The following is a 20,787-nucleotide window of genomic DNA, read 5'->3' on the forward strand; positions in this document are numbered from 1 at the left end:
TTTTTATTCCTGGCACTTGCACATTGTTACTCCGAGTTTTTGAAAGAATAGCCGACTTCCAGGTTATCTTATTAGAATTTATTGAAAATTATCTCAGTGTTTTCACTAATTGGCTTTATAAATGACCAGGTAAAAACTGTTTTTTTCTTGATGCTCAGTTTATTGCCCGTAATATTGATCCCACAGCATAGCCCAGTGGAAAGAGCCCTTTCCTGAGACCTGAGTTTTTACCTCAAGCCTGCCACTTGACGGTGACCTTGGACAAATCCCTTAACTTCTTTGGGCTCCAGTTTCCTCTACTGTAAAATGGAGATTAAGACCTGGTTCTCCCTTCCCCTTAAACACTGAGCCCAGGATGGTGAAAAAGATTGTGACCAACCTGGTTATCTTGCACATGTACCTCAATAATTTATATAATGCTTGGCATATAGTAAGCACTTAAAATCAGTCACTTGTATTTATTGACTGGCAACTGTATACAGAGCACTGTTCTAAGTGCTTATTGTTTGCAGTAAGGAACAATAACAATAATCATAATGGCAACGGTTTTAATAATGAGTTGACAATAAGCCACTGAAATAAAGTTGAAGCTTTAAGAGAATGACGATTGCAGTCTATAAAATTTCAAAGGATGTGGGCAGTGAAAATACAGAAAAGCAATTCACCAAATTCCACAGGTGGGTGAGGGAACTCCTTATTCTCCCACTGAAACCCTGTCCTCCTCTTGATTTTCCCATCACTTCAGACAGCATCACCATCTTCCCTGTCTCACAAGCACATAAACTTGGCATTATCATTGACTAATCTCTCTTATTCAACCCTCCATATCCAGTCTGTCACCAACCCTGTTGTTTCAACCTTTACAACGTTGCTAAAATCTGCCCTTTTCTCTCCATCCTAATCCAAGTACTTATCCTCCCCTGTCTTGATTACTGCATCAGCCTCCTTGTTGACCTTTTTACGTATTGTTCTTCTGCCTGGATCATTTTTCTACAAAACCATTCAGTCCATGTCTCTCCACTCTTCACTCCTTACCTCTAGCTTTAAACCACTCAATCACCTTGCCCCCTTCACCTATCTCCCTGAATTCTTATTACAACACCAGCACACTTTGCTTCTCTAATGCTAACCTACTCATTGTACCACAATCTTGCCTCACCTCTGACCTCTCATTCACTTCTAGTTTCTGGCCTGGAAAGCCCTCTCCCTTCATATCCAACAGATGATCATTCACCTCACCTTCAAAGCTTTATTAAAAGCACAATTCTTCTAAGAGGCCTCCCCTGATTAAGTCCTCATTTTCTCTTCTTCCACTCCCTTCTATGTCACCTTTGCACTTGGATTTACACATTTTATTCACCTCTCCCTTAGCCCCACAGCACATGTACATTTCTATAATCCATAATCAATTTATATTAGTATCTGTCTCCCACTCTAGACTGTATGTTTGTTGTGGGCAAGAAACATGTCTACCAACTCTGTTATTACTGTACTCTCAAGTGCTGATCACACAGTAAATGCTCAATAAATGCCATTAATTTAATGACATGGAAAAAAACAATGAGAGGTTTGAAGGTTCAAAACAATTTGTTTCTACAGCAGGTTCAGTGTGGATTTCGAAAAACTCATGAAGAAAAATCAGGGAAAAGGAAAGTTAGGAGCGTAGAGAGTGAAAGTTAGGACTAATAGCTGGTGTATTCCAAATAGTAGAGTTGTCCGTTTCAGGGATGACATTGCTGGCAAAGAGAAATCAAACAGGGAAGGCCTCCTGAAGTGGGGAAGGAGGAAAGAGGAAGGCAAGAGGGAGGTTAGGAATGCGAGGAATTGAAGAAACAACGCAAATTTGCTTCCATGAGGAAAGATAATGTGACTCCTCCAAGAGTCATTCTTTATCAGGATTTAGAGGATCGCTCAGTGCTGAGATCAACTCCACATCTAGCACGTTTATATGCTACAATTACATCAGGCTTAATAGTCTTCCCCCTCCCTCTCTTTTCTGCAATGCCTAAGCTCTTGAATCTGTAGCCTTTAAGCACTTAATATTCAACCCACCCTCAGTCACACAGTACTCATCTACATATCCTTATATCCTGTCATTTCCCCATCTCTAACTTAGTGTCTGTCTCCCACTCTAGATGGTAAGTTCCCTTTGGACAGGGATCATGTCTATCAACTTTGCTGGATTGCACCTTCCCAATGGTTTAGTACAGTGCTCTCCACACCGTGAGCATTCTTTTTTGAAGCATTGTAGCCTAGTGGAAAGAGCATGGGCCTGGATATCAGAGGGCCTGGGTACTAATTCTCCTTCACCTCTTATGGCCTCTGGCAAGTCATGTAAAGTTCTCAGTGCCTGAGTGTCCTCATCTGTAAAATGGGAATTCAATACCTGTTCTCCCTTCGACTTGGATTATGAGCCCAGTGTTGATAGTACAGTGTTTGAGAAAGAAGAAAAACAGAGTTGTGGCAGCCTGCTTGACAGTCTGGCCATTCTCTTGCCTACTCTGGGGTCAGGTGTGACAAGGCTCAAATGAACCCCACTGAAAACAGCTTCAACTCCTCAGTCATCTTCTTTGCTGAAGCTGGAGTGGCTCTGGAGCTGCCTTGTGCCACGGAGTGAGAGGGAGAATATAGAACATATTTTCTATGTAAGCCTGCTGTCTTTTTACACTCTCTATTTCCCTTACAAACTGCATCTGGGGAAAATTCCTTCCCTGATTTGTGAGCACTGTGAGAATAACAACAACAACAGTGGTTATTTAAGCACTTACCATGTGCCTGACACTACTAAGTGCTGGGGCAGATGCAAGAAAATTGTGTTGGACACAGCCCCTGACCCCCATGGGGCTCACAGTCTCAATCTCCATTGTACAGATGAGGTAACTGAGGCGCAGAAAAGTGACGTGATTTGCCCAAGGTCACAGAGCGGGCAAATAGTGGAGTCGGAATTAGAATCCATGACTTTCTGACTCCCAGTCCTGTGCTCCATCTATCAATATCATAGTCATAATGCACCCTGCCCAGATAAATTCTGGCATCCTCAAGACAGATTATATTAGTACTTATTGCAACAGATTTACCCACATCAGCTTGGCTAGACAGGTCCTGGTTGGTCAGTTTTCTGAGCTCACTCTAGAACATATGTAACTACAAACCTATTGCGCTTTGCAGAGTTCTTGCTGTCCCCTCTGGTCACAAGAGATGTAGCTTACACCTTTCTTAGATGAAGCTGGCAATGTTAACAAAACAGAGGCCTTATGGCACCGTCAATTCTCATACCAATTACTTGCTTTCTGCTCAAATTCTTCCAGTGCTGGGGGAATTTTTCAGCTACCTTAGTAAACTGTGTTTTATTTTTTTTTCCATGTACTGAAAGAAAAGAAAGCTGGACCAGGTGGTGAAAAGAATGGATGGGAAAGGAGAGACACTGTGCTGTTAGGAAGGGTGGTTGCATAATGAAGGGGAGAGGAAGCCAAAGGAAGAGAAGGTAAGGTGATATAGAGGGAGATAAATTCTACCTTTGGACATTAGTTGAGGTGCATAGATTCACAGCAAGCCAAACACATCCAGTTTATCTTGGCTAGGCTGTGGACTCTAGACTGTGAGCTCATTGTGGGCAGGGTACATGCATACCAGCTCTGTTATACTATGCTCTCCCAAGCACTTAGTACAGTGGTCTGCACACAGTAAGTGCTAAAAAAATACAACTGATTGATTAAATCCTATAATGTGGGGATGGCATTTATGCTGATTCCAGCATCAAGAAGCATAATTTAATAATAATAATAATGGCATTTATAAAGCACTTAATACGTGCAAAGCACTGTTCTAAGCGCTGGGGAGGTTACAAGGTGATCGGGTTGTCCCATAGGGGGCTCACAGTCTTAATCCCTATTTTACAGATGCGGGAACTGAGGCACAGAGAAGTTAAGTGACTTGCCCAAAATCACACAGCTGACAAGTGGCACAACTGGTATTCAAACCCATGACCTCTGATCCAAAGTCCTTGCTCTTTCCACTTAGACACACTGCTTCTCTAAGTTACTTTAATGCCTGTATCCACCAATAGACTTTAAACATCTGGAGAGGAGGGTCCATGTATATGAATTCTACTCTGCCCTCCCAAGCATTTAGTACATTGCAGTGCACTCCAATGACAGTGGCTCCAATCATGACTGAACACGCAGTGTAGTATTCACCATTTGCAATGCTGTGTACACACACCCATCTGTTTCTTCTGACACTGTCGTACTGTATACAAACAAGCCTAAGTTCGTCAAAGTGAATTTTCCCTCATCCTATTATACTCTAGACTTAGATGCAAAATGAAAACACATGTTTTGGCAGATTTGAGTATCGGAAGTTAAAAGTAGAATCTTCTAGACGATGTGTTGTGGAAACTCATTTCTCACACATGGAATTTGGATGGAGTATTCTCAGTTTGCAAAATTCTCATTTTGAGGAACTACAATAATGATGATGATAAAGATAACAGCAATAATAATAATGGTATTTGTTCAGTGCTTACTCTATGCCAGGCACTGCATTAAGTACTGGGGTGGGTACAAATACCACAATTATTATTATTATAATAGCAATTCAGGTTGGACACAGTCCCTGTCCAACTGAAGGACTCACAGTCTCAATCCCCATTTTACAGATGAGGCAACAGGCACAGAGAAGTGAAGTGACTGGACCCAAGGTCACACAGGAGACAAATGGTGAAGCTGGTATTAGAACCCCTGGCCTTCTTACTCCTAGGCCCGTGCTCTAACTACACATGTTACTTCTCAAGCTATCACAAGGTCAAGAGGAAATAAGTACAAGGTCAATGTTCACCTCCTTAGGGAGCTGAAGTAATCGGTTTCCCTCCCAATGCAGGGGACAATGTTAAAGTAGGTTTATGATGAAAGCTCACCAGGGATGGGCTGCATAAGCCCTTGCACAGCATTAATAATAGTAATGACAATAATAATTGTAGTATGTTAGGCATTGACCATGTGTCAAGCACAGTTCTAACCACTTTGGTAACTCCCTTGCAATCTGATAGAACCGTCCCTTTCCCACATGGGGGTCATAAGCTAATGGGGAGGGAAAACAGGTAATAAATCCCTATTTTTCAGATGAGGAACTGTGGAACAGAGAAGTCTATTGATTTGCCCAAGTTCACACAGCAGGCAAGTGGCAGAAATGGGATTAAAACCCAGGTCTCCGTACTCCCGGTCCTGTGATCTTTCCACAAGGCCATGACGCTTCTGAAGAAACCAGAGTGGGAGCAGTGACGGAGCCTCCTACCCTCAAACATCCCCCCACCCCACTTCACCCAAACCTACCCCTGCCCACCATACCATAAGTGGAATTATCTTGAAATCCATTAGATTGTAAATTCTGTAGGACTATAAGCTTCTTGGTTACAGGGATTGTGTCTCAGTGGAAAGAACACGGGCTTTGGAGTCAGAGGTTGTGGGTTCAAATCCCAGCTCCACCAATTGTCAGCTGTGTGACTTTGGGTAAGTCACTTAAGTTCTCTGTGCCTCAGATACCTCATCTGTAAAATGGGTATTAACACTGTGAGCCCCCCGCCCCCCCGTGGGACAACCTGATCACCTTGTAACCTCCCCAGTGCTTAGAACAGTGCTTTGCGCATAGTAAATGCCATTATTATTATTACCAATGTTTTGTATGTTTCCAAGCACTTAGCACAGCATTCTGTACATGGTAAGTGTTCAATAAATGTCATTAATTGACTGCATGATTTAAGTGGAAGCAAGTTACCGTAAGTCCAAAGCAAGGAAAAACATCCTCTCTCAAAATGCTCTATCAACTCTCCACCCAATCCCCAAACCTCAGCTTGGGGGCTCATTCCTTGCAGAATGTAATTGGGAATTCTAGGAACGAAACACCAGAGCAGGTGAAACGTGAATTCTAAGGGGAGGGGATTATTGTTTCAGGGAAATGTCAACAGGGCATGAAGTATCCATGTGCATTAACAGTGGAAAAAGCAAAACCAAAAAACACTTCATTTTGTGTTTGATAAAATTATGCTTTTATTTCTTAGGTTATACGCTCTTAGGATTTAAGTGCCAAATCTTCTGAATATAGAGAATTCGTGAAGCGTTCCATATTTTTGTCATCCCCCGGGCCTGGAATGCCCTCCCTCTGCCCCTCCGCCAAGCTAGCTCTCTTCCTCCCTTCAAGGCCCTGCTGAGAGCTCACCTCCTCCAGGAGGCCTTCCCAGACTGAGCCCCTTCCCTCCTCTCCCCCTCGTCCCCCTCTCCATCCCCCCATCTTACCTCCTTCCCTTCCCCACAGCACCTGTATATATGTATATATGGTTGTACATATTTATTACTCTATTTATTTATTTATTTATTTATTTTACTTGTACATTTCTATCCTATTTATTTTATTTTGTTGGTATGTTTGGTTCTGTTCTCTGTCTCCCCCTTTTAGACTGTGAGCCCACTGTTGGGTAGGGACTGTCTCTATGTGTTGCCAATTTGTACTTCCCAAGCGCTTAGTACAGTGCTCTGCACATAGTAAGCGCTCAATAAATGCAATTGATTGATTGATTGAGAAGCAGCACGGCTGAGTGGAAAGAGCACAGGCTTAGGAGTCAGAGGTCGTGGGTTCTAATCCCAGCTTCACCACTTATTAGCTGTGTGACTTTGGGCAAGTCATTTAACTTCTCTGTGCCTCAGTTACCTCATCTGTAAAGTGGAGATTAAAGCTGTGAGCCACATATGGGACAACCTGATTATCTTTTATCTACCCCAGCACTTAGAACAGTCTTGGCACATAATAAGCACTTAATACCATCATCTTTATTAATATAATTATTATATTTGCATAGTTTTTAGTACACTTCTACAGAAGTAGCATGGCCTAGCGGATAAAAGCCTAGGCCTGGGGGGGTCAGAGGGGCCTGGGTTCTAATCCCAGCTCTGCCACATATCCTAGGCTGTTTGACCTCAGGCAAGTCACTTAAGTTTTCTGCACCTCAGTTACCTCATCTGTAAAATGGGGATGAAGAGTGTAAGCCCTGTGTGCAATAGGGACTGTGTCCAACCCTACTTACTTGTATCCACCCCAGTGCTTAGAACAATCCCTGGCGCATAGTAAGCATTCAGCAAATGCCTCAAATTATTATAATTGTAATCAATACCCACCCAAAGTTCTAGAAGATTTTGCACACAATATTGATTTGGACAAATTTGGGTGCCAATTTTCATTCATTCAGTCATATTTATTGAGCCCTTACTGTCTGCAGAGCACTGTACTAAGCACTTAGGAGAGTACAATAGAGAAGCAGCATGGCTCAGTGGCAAAGAGCTCGGACTTTGGAGTCAGAGGTCATGGGTTCAAATTCTGGCTCTGCCAATTGTCAGCTGTGTGACTTTGGGCAAGTCACTTCACTTCTCCGTGCCTCAGTGACCTTATCTGCAAAATGGGGATGAAGACTGTGAGCCCCACGTGGGACAACCTGATCACCTTGTAACCTCCCCAGCACATAGAACAGTGCTTTGAACATAGTAAGCACTTAATAAATGCCATCATTATTATTATTATTACAATATAATAAACACATTTTTTGCCTAAACCAAGCTTACAGCCTAGAGGGGAGACAGACATTAATATAAATGAATTACAAATATGTATATAAGTGCTATGAGACTGAGGGATGGGGGAATGAATAAAGGGAGGATGTCAGGGTGACACAGAAGGGAGTGAAAGAGGAGGAAAGGAGGAGGGAAGGCCTCTTGGAGGAAATGTGCCTTCAATAAGCCTTTGGCAGCAGTTTCTACCCATGTGGCTTCTTGTTGCAGTTCCCGTTCAAGGCTCCATGGCACCACAACAGGTGGCCAATAATTTTATCCAATAGTCAAAAGGAAACGGACCGACTCAGTGTTAAGTTGGTGACAGATTGTGGTTAAACCGATCACTGGTGTTACAACCAAACCTGTGTTCAGTTATATCTAATAAAGGTATGACTTTCAACAAGTTTCATTCGAACATTACAGGGGAATTTTGTCAGATGTTTAAGCAAAATCAGACTGCTTTAAGCAATGCAAGCTTGGAATGGACACACATGGATGTGGGTAAATCCAGGCAGCTGCATTAGTAGCAATTAGTCAATCATAATTATTGAGCACTTATTGTGTGCTGAGCACTGTACTAAATGCTTAGGAGAATATAACATAATGTAACAAACGCATTCGGTGCCCACAACGAGCTTACAGTCCTCAGCTTACAATAAACTGCAGTACTTGCCATCCAGCTGCTTTTTATTTTAAAACAGATAGAACTTTTTGCAAAAACACCTTGTAAAGAAACAGTGTGGCTTTGTGGCAAGATCACAAGCCAAGGATCTGGTCTCAATCTTGGTTCTACCACTTGTCTGCTGTGTGCTATTGGGTAAGTAATTGCAGTTGTCTGTGCCTCAGTGTCCTCATCTGTAAAATGAGAATTAAACTCCTCACTCTCAGCTTCAAGGCTCTCCATCACCTCACCCCCTCCTACCTCACCTCCCTTTTCTCCTTCTACAGCCCACTGCACACCCTCCACTCCTCTGCCACTAACCTCCTCACTGTACCGCGTTCTCACCTGTCCCGCTGTCGACCCCCTGCCCACATCCTCCCCCTGGCCTGGAATGCCCTCCTTCCTCACATCCACCAAGCTAGCTCTCTTCCTCTCTTTAAAGCCCTACTGAGAGCTCACCTCCTCCAAGAGGCCTTCCCAGACTGAGCCCCCTTTTTCCTCTCCTCCTCCCCATCCCCCCACCCTAACTCCTTCCCCTCCCCACAGCACCTGTATATATGTTAGTACAGTTTTATTGCTGTATTTATTTTACTTGTACACATTTACTATTCTATTTATTTTATTAATGATATGTATGTAGCTATAATTCTATTTATTCTGTTGGTATTGACACCTGTCTACTTGTTTTGTTTTGTTGTCTGTCTCCCCCTTCTAGACTGTGAGCCCATTGTTGGGTAGGGACCATCTCTATATGTTGCCAACCTGTACTTTCCAAGCGCTTAGTACAGTGCTCTGCACACAGTAAGCGCTCAAATATGATTGAATGAATGAATGAAATACCTGTCATTGAGGTACTTCTTAAAGCACTTCCTATCTGTCAAGCAGTGTTCTAAGGGCTTGGGTAGATACAAGTTAATCATTTCAGACACAGCCCCTGCCTGACATGGGGCTCACTATTTAATAGGATAATAGAAAGTGAACCCCCATTTTACAGATGAGGAAACTGAGGCAAGGAGAAGCTAACTGACTTGCGCAAGGTCACACAGCAGGAAGTGTGCTGTCTCCACCCCCTCCACCTTTGCATTAGACCCCCCTCCTTCTCACCTCATCAAAACACCTGCCCCCTCCCTTCTTCAAGCCATCACTAAATCCTGTCAGTTCTACCTTTACATCACCACCAAAATCGTCCCGTTCCTCTCCATCCAAAGTGCTGCCACACTACTGCAACGCTTACCTTACCTGCCTTGATTATTATATCAGCCCCCTTGCGGACCTCCCTGCCTCTTTCCACTCTAGTCCATACTCCATTATGCTGCTCAAATCATTTTTCTTCAAAGAGCATTCAGACCATGTTTCCCCCATCCTCAAGAAACTCCAGTGGTAGCCTATTCACCTTTGCATCAAGGAAAACCTCCTCACCACTAGCTTTAAAGCATTTAACCACCTTGCCCTCTAATACCTCACCTGGCTACAAGCCAGCCCGCACACTTCGTTCCTCTAACGCTAACCTTTTCACTGAACCTCGATCTCATCTATCTTGCCACCTACCTCTTGCCCACATCCTACCTTAGGCCTAGAATGCCCTCCCTCCTATCAGCCAGATAATTGTTCTCCCCAACTTCAAAGCCTTATTGAAGGCACATCTCCTCCAGGAAGCCTTCCCTGACTGAGCCTTCCTCTCCTCTTCTCCCACTCCCTTCTGTGTCACTCATGCTTATTCATTCATCCTCTCTCCCTTCCCCACAACACATATGTATATAGCTGTAATTTATCTATTTATTTATAATGTCAGTCTCCCCCTCTAGACTGTGAGCTCATTGTGGGCAGGGAATGTGTCAGTTTGGTATATTGTATTCTCCCAAGCACTTAGTACAAAGCTCTTTATACAGTAAGTGTTCAATAAATACAACTGAATGAATCTCACTGCCTCCTCCATTGACTAAGTAGCTTAAACTTGATTGTCTCTGGCGAGGCCAGGGGAAAGAGATGGTGGAACACTGCATAATCCCTATTCTACCCCTTCTGCAGCAACTTGGTGCCCCTCCCTCCCCACACTTCCTTCTGCCCTCTGGAGGAGTGGCAGAGGTGGCATAATAACCCTGGTACCTCCTTGTACCCTCTCATTGTCCTCTGGAGGGGTGCGAACGGCACAGGCCATGGGTTATGGAGGAAGACATGACACATCCCTCAGATGTGGGATGCAGTGCTATGAGGCTTATGGGAATGTGTGGAAAGAGGATGGACCCAAAAGTCAAGGGCCCGATTCTAATCCCTACTTGGCCACTTACCTGCTATATGATTTTGGGCAAGTCTCTTCACTGTGCCCCAGTTCCTTCATCTACAAAATGGGGGTTCAATGCCGGTTCTCCATTCTACTTACCAGTGAGCACCACGTGAGACCTGATGCCCTATTTCTACTGCAGACCTTAGTAAATTACTTGGCATATAGTACGAGCTTAACAAACACTCATCATTATTATTTGTAATATATCATAATACTGTTGCTATTACCCTGAGAAGCAAGGATGCAGCATTATGAAGCTCACAGGGGTGTGTGAGGCTTGAAGGGTAATTGGCTCAACCCCATCTCTGTCAGATTGAGTCATATGATTGGCAGTTGTTTCAAACAAATCAGTTCCCATCTGCAGGAACCAGAGGACACTGCTGAGAAGCAGGTTGCAAATCCACCTCTTCAGTTCGGTGGAGGACAATCAGATATGTGCACCCAGGCACACAAATAATCCAATCAAATATACCTCAAGCAATTCTCACTCCTGCCATGTACTTGTTTTATTGTATATCTGACAAACAGCATAACCTAGAGGCAAGCATGGGTGACTGGGAGTCAGGAGATCTGGGTTCCGCCACTTGCTCACTGTGCGAACTTGGGCAAGCCACTTAACTTCTTTGCACCTCAGTTTCCTCATATAAAATAACAATAGCAACTTGGGTATTTGTTAAACACTGGGGTAGATACAAGTTAATCAGGTTAGACTTAGTGCCCATAGCATGCGGATCACTAATTATGAGGGATTATGATTTAATCCCCATCCTATTCCTTCCTACTTAGACTGTGAGGCCCATTTGCAATTCTGATTTATTCATTCATTCAATTGTGTTAAGCACTTAACTGTGTGCAGAACACTGTACTAAATCCTTGGGAGAGTACAACATAACAACAAACATTCCCTGCCCACAGTGAGCTTACAGTTTAGAGGGGGAGGCAGATAACTGAAATAAATAAATTACAAATATGTACATAAATGCTGTGGGAGAGGGATTGTGTCCTATGTGACGGTCTTGTGTCCAGCTCAGGACTTAGTACAGTGCCTGGCACATAGTAAGCACTTGGGAATTATTAATGAAAAATACCTATCTGTTATACAGCATAATATGGACGAGATGAGTGAAGAGTTATAAAAGCTTTGGTGACGTCAATTCTTTCTGTATTTTTCCAATCTTTCCCACCACTCCTTAATCCTGCTGGTCATCCATTCTCCCACTTTATTTTATCCTCATCACTTTAGACTGTGAGCCTCCTGTGGGACAGGAATCATATCTGACCTAAGTTCAGAACTTAGAACAGTGTATGACACACAGAAAGTGCTTAGCAAATATAATTATGATAAAAACAATAAATTCCATCTCCCATTCCCAGATCATCTCAGATTTGATTTCATAAATAGGGTATTTTACAACTTCAGTTATCTCAAGTAAAACAGAGTCTCTGCTCCTGCCACACACACTTGGAAACTCATAAAATTAGAGTCTCGCTCTCTTACTTTAAAGCCTGGTAGAGGAGAGTGGTGGGTCAGTTTCTAAAGGGGCTCCAGGAACTGCAAACTGTGCAGGGAACTTTTTTCTTTGAACTTGTAACCCCACAGCTCATAGTTGTTGTTCCCATTGCTCTGAATTGGTATGCTTTTATTTTAGGCTATTATTTCTCCTTTTCTCCTCCCTCCACTCCCCCATTAAATTCTAAGCTCTACCATTTGACTGTAAGCTCCTCAAGGGCAGGGCACATGTCCCTGAATTCTGCTGAACTTTTTCCAGTGGCTTTTGTCAGTGCTTCCCTGAAACAGATGTTCTATAAATACCAGTGATTTGTTCCTTCAGTTAGTCTTCAGGATGAATGGAAGGAAAGGAAACAAATCCTTTAGAGTTCACTTTTTAGGAAAAAGTTTCAGATAACATAAAGTGATGGTGAGTCCAGTCATAATGGTTTGTCCTGATTATTGTTCCCTGAGATCGATCAATCAATCGTATTTATTGAGTGCTTACTGTGTGCAGAGCACTGTACTAAGCACTTGGGAAGTACAAGTTGGCAACATATAGAGACAGTCCCTACCCAACAGTGGGCTCACAGTCTAGAAGGGGGAGACAGAGAACAAAACCAAACATATTAACAAAATAAAATAAATAGAATAGATATGTACAAGTAAAATAGAGTAATAAATATGTACAAACATATATACATATATACAGGTGCTGTGGTGAAGGGAAGGAGGTAAGACGGGGGAATGGAGAGGGGGACGAGGGGGAGAGGAAGGAAGGGGCTCAGTCTGGGAAGGTCTCCTGGAGGAGGTGAGCTCTCAGTAGGGCCTTGAAGGGAGGAAGAGAGCGAGCTTGGCGGATGGGCAGAGGGAGGGCATTCCAGGCCCGGGGGATGATGTGGGCCGGGAGTCAATGGCGGGACAGGCGAGAACGAGGCACGGTGAGGAGATTAGTGGCAGAGGAGTGGAGGGTGAGGGGTGGGCTGTAGAAGGAGAGAAGGGAGTGAGGTAGGAGGGGGCGAGGTGATGGAGAGCCTTGAAGCTGAGGGTGAGCAGTTTCTGCCTGATGCGCAGATTGATTGGTAGCCACTGGAGATTTTTGAAGAGGGGAGTAACATGCCCAGAGCATTTCTGGACAAAGACAATCCGGGCAGCAGCATGAAGTATGGATTGAAGTGGGGAGAGACACGAGGATGGGAGATAAGAGAGAAGGCTGATGCAGTAGTCCAGACGGGATAGGATGAGATCCTTGCCAACTCTTGTATGCATGCATCCTACTTCCAGTCCCTTCCTCCCTTCAATCTGCACTTCTTACTCCCTCTCAAACTCAACGACCAAAAAATTCTGCCTTGACTAACTCCATTTCCCTCCTCAAAACTCTTCAGTGGCTCAAAATAAAACAGGATGAAATCCACTCACTTGTTTGTGAGCTTGAGGTATTCTACCATATGGCTCAAGAATAAATCCTCCACTACAACCATATGCCTACCCTCTACATAAATGTTCACTGCCCCTAGCATATAGTCTTATCTCTCCCGTTTCCAAGAATCCTTTCAGAATTCCCTCAAACTTGGCACAGTCTGAATGAAAAGTCAAATGTCCACTCTTACACACGTTGTTATACATACATCAGGCATCTAATGATCAGTCCATGACAGTCCGATTGTCAGTAAAAATTAATTGTTGACATCTCCTCTGTTCCTTAGGGAATTTTCCATTCTTTTCTACCAGCTGCTCCTCAGTCATCGGAATATTTCTCACACAAACTATTCTGACCACCTCCTCAAATGCTTCCTCTCTTTGTTTCCATCTACATCCCCCTTTCTATTTGCCACATCCTCACTAACCCCCTTTTATTGGACCCCTTGCTATCTGCCATTACTTGAATACTCCCTTCCAAAGGAGAATATACCCTACCAATATTTCCAAGCCATTTTTTGGGCCTCCCTGTTCCCACATCATTTTCTCTGTCCCTTCCTGTGGGTAGGGGAAACAATCAAAAAAGAAAAAAGAAAGGCTGGAGTGAAAGCAACCCTTTGAGGAAAGCAGAGACTGAGGAAAAGAACCATCAGTCACACATGAATCGTACACTGACTGTACACACTGATATAATCTTCCTTTAAAACCCAAAGGACAACTATATATAGAGATGCACTCAAAAGACCCTCAGAATTCATTCCCTTGTCAAGGAATGATCCAACTCTCAAACAACTAGGCTCAGAATCTCAGCAATAAATCTTTCATTCTTTTTATGAAAGTCTGTTCCATCAGTACTGCAAGTGCTTAGTGATATCTATGTATTTACCAAGAACATATTTTCAAAATGATGTACAAGTCTTGTGCAGCTAGAGAGGTGAATGCCTGTTGGCCGAATACTATGTATGGTAAAAGTTTTTTGCCAGAAGGATAAACATTGGTTTTCACTGTCATATCAGTTAGTGGGGAAACTGTTTTCAAATAACCTTCTATCACAGTGTAAGAGTGATAGGGATTTCAATTGCCCAAGTGGCAGAGTAATTTCCTCCACTGCAATGAATGACTAGTGCTCTCTCTGCTTCCCAGAAATGCACTGATGGATTTGGCTCTTAGGTGCCAAGCTTTCTCTCTTTAACTCTGAATCCAAAAGAACTTATGGAATGGCATGGTATCATATTCTAAATGACATTTAGTAATGGGTAATGACAAAAATATCAAACTGGAGCATGTAGTTGTTCCTGATACTTGAGAATCTATAATGGGATTCCTTGAGAAGGGGAAAATGAGCTCAATTTTTCAGTATTTCTGGACATGACCCACATCAGACATGGCTCACTTGCATCTGGATTGTATCTAAGACAATCAATCATATTTATTTAGCAATTACTGTGTGCAGAGCACTGTATTCAGCATTTGAGAGAGTACACCACTAGAGTTGGTAGACACATTCTGTGCCCCCATCAAGCTTACAGTCCAGTGGGGGAGAAAGACATTAATATAAATAAATTATGGATATATACATCAGTGTTGTGGGGCTGAGGGAGGGGTAAAAAAGGGAGCAAATCAGGGCAATGCAAAAGGGAATGGGAGAAGAGGAAATGAGGGTTATATTAGGGAAGACCTCTTGGAGGGTCTGTGCCTTCAATGAGGCTTTGAAGCAGGGGAGAGTGATCATCTGTTGAAAGTGAAGGGGTAGAGCATTCCAGTCCAGAGGCAGGACACAGGTAAGGGGTGGGAGGTGACAGAGGTGATAATGAAGTACAAAGAGTAGGTTGGCATTAGAGGAGCAAAGTGTGCAGGCTCAGTTGTAATAATAGGAGAACAACGAGGAAAGGTAGGAGGGAACAAGGTGATTGAGTTCTTTGAAGTCGACAGCAAGGGATTTCTGTTTGATGTGGAGGTGGATGGGCAACCACTGGAGGCTGTTGAGGAGTGGGAAAACAGACAATGTTTTTTGTAGAAAAATGATCCAGGAAGCAGAGTGAAGTATGGACTGGAAAGGCAAGATAGGAGGCAGGGATGGGAGCAACGAGGTTGATTCAATAATCAAGACAGGTTAGGATAAGTGCCCGGATTAATGTGGGAACAATTTGGATAGAAGGAAAAGGGCAGATTTTAGGGATGTTGTAAAGGTTGAACTGACAGGGTTCCATGATATCTTGACTATGTGGATTGAAAACAAGGATAATGCCAAGGTTATGGGTTTGTGAGACAGGAAGGGTGGTGGTGATGGGAAAAAAAAAATCACCAGGAGGACAGGGTTTGGGTGGGAAGATAAGGAGTTCTGTTTTGGCTGTGTTAAACTGGAGGTGTTGGAAAGACATCCAAGTAGAGATGTCTTGAAGGCAGGGGAAATGTGAGGCTACAGAGAGTGAGAGAGATCAGGGCTGGAGAAGTAGATTTGGCAGTCATTCATTCAATTCTATTTATTGAGCACTTACTGTATGCAGAGCACTGCACTAAGCACTTGCGAGAGTACAATACAATAAACCGACACAGTCCCTGCCCACAGCGAGCTTACAGTATAAAGGGGGAGACAGACATTAGTATAAATAAATTACAGATATGTACATAAGTGCCGTTGGGCGGGGTGGAGGGAATGAATAAAGGGAGCAAGTCAGGGTGATGCAGAAGGGACTGGGAGAAGAGGATAGGAGGGCTTAGTCAGGGAAGGCCTCTTGGAGGAAATGTGCCTTCGATAAGGCTTTGAAGGAGGGGAAGAGTAAGTATCTGTTAGATTTGAGGGGGGGAGGTCATTCCAGGCCAGTAGCAGGACATGCGTAAGAGATCAGCAGTGAGATAGGTGAGATGGAGACACAGTAAGGTTAACCTTAAAGGAGTGAAGTGTGCCAGCTGCATTGTAATAGGAGAGTAGAAAGTTGAGGTAGGAGGGGGCAAGGTAATAGAGTGCTTTAAAGCCAATGGTTTTGTTTGATGTGGAGGTGGATGGGCACCCAATGGAGTCTGAGGAGTGGGGAAACATGTCCCACAGATGTGGATTCATCTACATAGAGGTGGCAGTTGAAGCTTTGCGAGTGAATGAGTTCTCCAAGGAAATGGATGTAGATGGAGAATATAAGGGGACACAGAACTAAACCTTCAGGACTCCCCATAGTTAGGGGGTGGGAAGCAGAGGAGGAGCCCCCAAAGGTGACTGAGAATGAGAGGCCAGAGAGGTAAGAGGAGAACTAGGAGAGGACAGTGTCAGGGAAGTCAAGGTTGAAGCCATTGTAGACAGCTGCTGAGAGGTCGAAGAGAATTAAAATGGAGTAGAGCCCATGAATTTGGCAAGAGGGAGATCATTGGTGACCTTTAAGAGGGTGGTTTCTGTCAAGTGAAGAAACAGAAGCCAGGTTGGAGGGGGTCAAGCAGAGAATAGGGCTCAGAATTTGAGTGTGCTGCACATTTAGATGTCAGAGAGCTGGACAACAAAAACTCCACTCCTGCTAAAATGGCAGGGGTCGGTGGTAAAGCTAGCAAGTGGAGTGCCATGAAAATCTCCCAGCTAGTGATCCCAGTCATGGCTCTTAGAAGGATCTTTGAAAGGCTGATACATTATATAAGAAGGCCAACAAATTGTGGCCTTTTGTAAAAACAATGATCTATCTCCCTATTTGTGGATTTGTACAAACTGAAATGCTGTCATGAACTAATTTCTCAGCATGTTCTTGGGCAGCCAATGCTGGCATTGTATGAGAACTCTCATCTGCTGAAACCAGGAAGGGTGCACTTCTGTCGGGGTTTCCTGGCCTTGGCAAGAATGCAAACTCCAGTTCTGTTCATGGTTGCCACTCCCACCTCTCTCATATATGACCTTGCAGAGAACTGGGGAAGTAACAGCTGCTTTTACCTCCCCCACTGACTCTGAGCTCCTTGAAGGCAGAGATCATGACAACCAACTCTATTATATTGAACTCTCCCAAACACTTACTACAGAGCTCTGCACTGGGGAAATCTCAATATGTACCACTGATTGTTTTTATGGAGCCAGGAGTAGACTAATTGGTGTTATTTACTGAACACTTAGTGGGTACAAAGAGCACTATATTAAGCACTTGGAAGGGTAAAAGCCAAAGAATTGGTAGATTTGTTCCATCCCTTCTCTCTGCAAATCTGACAATTACTTCCCCTCCCCTCTTCAAAGCCTTATTGAAGGCACATCTCCTCCAAGAGGCCTTCCTTGACTAAGGCCCCCTTTTCTCCTTTCCCACTCCCCTCTGTGTCACCATGACTTACTCCCTCTATTCACCCACCCTCCCAGCCCCACAGCACTTATGTACATATCTGTAATTTATGTATATAAATGTCTGTCTCCCCATGTAGACTGTAAGCTCATTGTGAGCAGGGAATGTGTCTGTTTATTGTTATATTGTACTCCCCCAAGCACTAAGTATAGTGCTCTGCACATAATAAGTGCTCAATAAATACCACTGAATAAATTCATATGGGAAGGAAGATATTAATATAAATAATTTCTGGATATGCATTTAAGAGAAGCAGCATGGCTCAGTGGGAAGAGCCCAGGCTTGGGAGTCAGAGGTTATGTGTTCAAATCCCCGCTCTGCCACTTCAATCAATCAATCGTATTTATTGAACGCTTACTGTGTGCAGAGCACTGTACTAAGCACTTGGGAAGTACAGGTTGGCAACATATAGAGATAGTCCCTACCCGACAGTGGGCTCACAGTCTAAAAGGGGGAGACAGAGAACAAAACCAAGCCACATGTCAGCTGTATGACTTTGGGCAAGTCACTTAACTTCTCTGTGCCTCAATTCCCTCATCTGTAAAATGGGGTTGAAGCCTGTAAGCCCCTGTGGGACAACCTGATCATCTTGTATTACCCCCAGCCGCTTAGAACAGTGCTTTGCACATAAGTGCTTAACAAATGCCATCATCATTATTATTATCAAGAGCTGAGGGGAAAATAACAAATGTCCAAATTACAGATCCAAGTTCATATAAGATGCAGAAAGGAGAGGGAGCCAGGGAAAAGAGGGTTTAACTGAGAAAGGTCTCAGAGATGTGACATTATAAAACAAAATGATGGCATTTGTTAAGCACTTACTATGTGCAAAACACTGTTCTAAGCATTTGGGGGGATACAAGGTGATCAGATTGTCCCACGTGGGGCTCACAGTCTTCATCCCCATTTTACAGAGGGGAGAACTGTGGCTCAGAGAAGTTAAGTGACTTTCCCAAAGTCACACAGCTGACAATTGCCGGAGTCAGGATTTGAACCCATGACCTCTGACTCCCAAACCCGGGTTCTTTCCACTGAGCCATGCTGCAGGGGAGAGTGGTGGTCTGGTGTATATAGAGGGGGAGGAATTCCAGGCCAGATGGAGGTTGTGGGGAAGAGTTCAACAGTGAGATCATTGGGATTGGGGCACATTCAGCAGGCTCACTCTAAGAGAGTAAAGTGTTACCACTGGGCTGTAGTAGGAGATCAGCAAGGTATGGTAGGAGGAGACAAGCTGATTGAGTGCTTTAAGATGAACATAAGGAGTTTCTGTTTGATGTGGAGGTGGACAGGCAACCACTGGAGGTACCTGAGGAGTGGGGAGATGGGGACCAAATGTTTTTTAGAAAAATAATCTGTGCTGCAGAGCGAAGTATGGACTGAAGTGGGGAGAGACAGGAGGAATGTAGGAGTGAGGAGACAGATGCATATGTCAAGGTGGGTTAGGAGAACAGTGCCTGGTGCATTATAAGCACTTTAATACCATAATAATTATCATTATTCCAAGCCCTTGGATCCGTGTACTAGCAGTTTGGTTGGAGAGGAAAGGGCAGGTTTTAGCAATGTTGTGAAGGTACAACTGAGAGGACTTGGTGCTAGATTGAGCAGGTGGGTTTTATCAGAGAGATGAGACTAGTGAACATGAAGAACTTCAACAGGAGCTGTTATTTCCCTACTTCCAAAAAAACTAAAACACACAAATATCAGAATAGACTCACCTGTGTGGTTCCAAACTCTAAGATGACCAATACAAGAGATTTCAATGGCTGGATTAGAAGCAACATCTAAGCATCAAGTCACTGAACTGTATGAAATTGAAAAATCTAACTAACAATGCAGATGGAGGTGGGGCGTTCTGTCCATGGTGTTGCTATGAGTCGGAGATGACTTGACAACATAAGATAAGAACTAGCATTGCTGTCCTGCCAGAAAACATCAGCTTAACTGACACAATTGTCTTGCCAAACAAAAGAAAACTTCCTGAGTGTATCCATACCCTAAACTGTGGTTTCTGATTGATTATGGTGTAATGTATCAGAGGGCTCAAAGATATATCCATCACAGAAGCCATGTATGGAACACAGAACTGGTGAGACCCTTGTTACTAGCCCCAAGCTCAGACAGTACCTTAGAACCATTCCTGCTGTTGGGTAGGGACCATCTCTATATGTTGCCAACTTGTACTTCCCAAGCGCTTAGTACAGTGCTCTGCACACAGTAAGCGCTCAATAAACACGATTGAATGAATGAATGAATGATGTGTCCACCCATAACAGTTCCTAGAGAATGAAGATACTCACAGACAATCCTGCAGCAACATTACCCAAGTGAAATGAACACACTCAAAAAGCAATCGAACCCCCATCACCAACATACACAATGAACAGATACTTTTACATGATGCTGCATTCCATGCAGTTGTCAAAATATGGGGCACAGCCAAGAGAAGGAGTCAAGATTAGTTGGATGCAAATGCTTGGAAGACAAAAATGGCCACTTGCTGTGAAACACTGTACCTGCAGCATTCTTGGTTCCTGAAAACTCATACAGAAGTGAGGATTTCAGAAATCTGAATCAGATTTTGCTAAATTAAGGAACATGTGCAATTGGGAGTGGGATGTCAAAATTCATTCATTCATTCAATCGTATTTATTGAACACTTACTGTGTGCAGAGCACGATACTAAGCACTTGGGAAGTACAAGTCGGCAACATATAGAGACAGTCCCTACCCAACAACGGGGTCACAGTCTAGGAGACAGACAGCAAAACATGTAGACAAGTGTCAAAATCATCAGAACAAATGGAATTATAACTATATGCATATCGTTAACAAAATAAATAGAATAGTAAATATCTACAAGTAAAATAGAGTAATAAATCTGTACAAATATATACAAGTGCTGTGGGGAGGGAAATGGGGTAGTGCTGGGGGGGTGATGGGGAGGGGAAGAGGAGAGGAAAAAGGGCTCAGTCTGGGAAGGCCTCCTGGAGGAGGTGAGCTCTCAGGGCTTTGAAGGGAGGAAGAGAGCTAGCTTGGCG

This window comes from Tachyglossus aculeatus, chromosome 2, assembly GCF_015852505.1.
Source record: "Tachyglossus aculeatus isolate mTacAcu1 chromosome 2, mTacAcu1.pri, whole genome shotgun sequence".
NCBI lineage: Eukaryota > Metazoa > Chordata > Mammalia > Monotremata > Tachyglossidae > Tachyglossus > Tachyglossus aculeatus.